The following is a 3,222-nucleotide window of genomic DNA, read 5'->3' on the forward strand; positions in this document are numbered from 1 at the left end:
CTGTTACCCTTTCAATTATGGAGTGTCCTTCTTTATCTCCTGAAGTATTATTTACTTTACGGACTATTCTGTCTGATATGAGGATTGCTACTCCAGGTTTCTTTGCTCCCCATTTTCATGGAATATATTTTTTCCATCCTCTCACTTTCAGTTTACTTGTGTCTTTAGGTCTGAAGTGGGTTTCTTGTAGACAACATATGTATGGGTCTTGTTTTTGTATCCATTCAGCCACTCTGTGTCTTTTGGTTGGAGCATTTAATCCACTTACATTTAAAGTAATTATTGACATATGTCCTCCTATGTCATTTTCTTAATTGTTTGGGATTGATTTTGTAGATTTTTTTTTCTTCTCTTGTATTTCTTGACTATATAAGTCCCTTTAAAATGCTATAAAGCTGGTTTTGTGGTACTGAATTCTCTTACCTTTTGCTTGTCTGAAAAGCTTTTTATTTCTCCATCAGTTTGAATGAGATCCTTTCCGGATATAGTAATCTTGATTGTAGATTTTTCCCCTTGAGTACTCTAAATATATCCTGCCATTCCCTTCTGGCCTGCAGAGTTTCTGCTGAAAGATCAGCTGTTAAACATATGGGGTTTGTTACATGTTACTTTTCCCTTGCTGCTTTTAATATTCTTTCTTTGTGTTTTAGTCTGTGTTAGTTTGATTATTATGTATCTTGGTGTGTTTCTCCTTGCATTTATCCTGTATGGGACTCTTTGTGCCTCTTGGACTTGATTGACTATTTCCGTTTCCATATTGGGGAAATTTTCAACTATAATCCCTTCAAAATTTTTTCTTATAACCTTTCTTTTTCTCTTCTTCTTCTGGGACCTCTATAATTCGAATGTTGGTGTGTTTGATATTGTCCCAGATGTATCTGAGACTGTCCTCAATTCTTTTCATTCTTTTTACTTTATTCTGCTTTTTAGAAGTTGTTTCCACCATTTTATTTTCCAGCTCACTGATTTTTTCTTCTGCTTAAGATATTCTGCTATTGATTTCTTCTAGAGTATTTTTACTTTCAGTAATTGTGTTGTTTGTATGTTTATTCTTTAATTATTCTAAGTATTTGTTAATTGATTCTTGCACTTTCTCCATTTTGTTTTCAACGTTTTTGATCATCTTTACTATCATTATTCTGAATTCTTTTTCAGGAAGATTGCCTATTCCCTCTTCATTTATTTGGACTTCTGTGTTTCTAGTTTGTTCTTTCATCTGTTTAGTATTTCTCTGCCTTTGCATTATATTTTGTGTGTGTTTGAGGTTTACCTTTCCCAAGCTTAAAAGTTGAATTATTTCTTCCTTTTGGTTTCTGCCATCCTAAGGTTGGTCCAGTGGTTACAAAGTGGTAAACTTTGTATAGGGTGAGATTTGTGCTAATATTTCATTTGTTTTTTACACTGATGGGCGAGGCTGATTGAGGTGGTAATCCTGTCTGCTGATAATTGTGTCTGTATTTTTGTTTTGTTTGTTGTTTAGATGAAGCATCCTTCACAGGGTGCTACTGGTAGTTGGTGATGCTGGGTCTTATATTCAAATGGTTTCCTTTGTGTGAGTTCTTACTATTTGATATTTCCTAGGGTTAGTTCTCTGATAGTCTAGGGTCTTGGAGTCAGTGCTTCCACTCCAAAGGCTCAGAGCTTGATCTCTGGTCAGGAATGAAGATTCCACGAGTGGTTTGTTATGGCATTGAGATTAAAACAAATACCCCAATACAAGAAACCAAAGGTGAACCCCAGGCAAATGGCAGTTACAATATCAGGAAAATAATACTTAAAATAACTGAATATACATATATGCACCTATAACAAAGTGAAAACAGTCCAAGAAAAATACAATACAGTAGACTGATCTGGCAAACAAAGGAAATAAAAAAAAAATGATATTTATCAGTTAAGAACAAAACTAAAGCACAAACTGGAAAACAAAGTTAAAGCAAGGTGCCAAGTGGAGAATAAAACAATGAAACAAAACTAAAAAATATGTTGAGACAGTGGAAAGAAAGAAAAGAAAGAAAGAATAGATATGCAAAGTTAAATAGAGGTGGATGAAGAAGATTTATATACACTAAAGACTAACTGCAAGGGGAGAAGAACAGTAGGAAAGGAAAACAAAGAAATAAATCTAGAAAAGATATAATAGGTTTAAAAATTAAAATTGTAAAAAAGAGGGGAAAAAAAGGAAGAAGAAAGAAAAACAAAAAAAGGAAAACTTCACAGAACTGCAAGAGTCCAACATAGAGGCAGAGGTTTATAACAACAATAAAAAATGTGACTGAGGAAAAAAACAACAAAAAACCCTCAAAATCTTAATTAGATTTCATAGTGCCAATAAAATCAACAACTACAATTGAGGTGGGAAAAAAAAAAATCCAAAAGAATCTACAGAACAAGTCAAAACATAAGAATAATAAATGTTTTTCTTGAGTCACTACTGTCAGAAGCCTTTCCCTCTCTGAGAGTCACAGTCCACTTCACCTTCCTAAGATTCCCTTCAAACTATACTGATCTCGACCTGCTGTGGGGGCTGCTCAAATCCTAATCTGGTCCTACTCCTGTGTTCTTGCCTCCAATGTCCACAGGTATCAGAACTAGTGTGTTTTCTTTTGTGGGAACTCTCAGTGTCCTTTCATACATTCCATACACACAGTCTGCCTAGTTGATTGTGTGCATTTAATCTGCAGCTTCTACACCTAGTGGGAAGGTTTTGGATTTTCTTTCTTAGCCACACCATCCTTGGGTTTCAATTGTGGTTTTATTTCCACCTCTGAATATGGGTCGTCCACTGGAGTTTGATCCTGACACTGCCTGGAAGATTTGGATTTGCCCCTGTGAGGGCCAGGTGTGGAGGTAGTACAGCTGCATGTGCCATAGGGGTTTTGACAGCACCATATACTCAGAGGAGTTGGTGGCTAGGGCAGCAGGAAATACAGTGCTCTAGAAGGGTATGACAACCAGTATTGGCAAAGAAGCTCCAGTATTTTTGCCTGGAGAATCCCCCAAACAGAGAAGCCTGGCAGGCCACAGTCTACAGGGTCTCAAAGAGTTGGACTTGACCAAAGTGGCTCTGCACACATAGACGCAAGACTTTTTTTTTTTTTTTCCTGAGGCAGCTCTGCTCCAGTGAGAGTTGAGCATGAAGGTGGCACAGCTTCTTGACTTGCAGGTACCCTGGTGGCACCAAGTGTGAAGGGACAAGACTGCTTCTGCTGCAGGAGTTAT

This window comes from Bison bison, unplaced genomic scaffold, assembly GCF_000754665.1.
Source record: "Bison bison bison isolate TAMUID 2011002044 unplaced genomic scaffold, Bison_UMD1.0 scf7180017864130, whole genome shotgun sequence".
NCBI classification, from domain to species: Eukaryota; Metazoa; Chordata; class Mammalia; order Artiodactyla; family Bovidae; genus Bison; species Bison bison.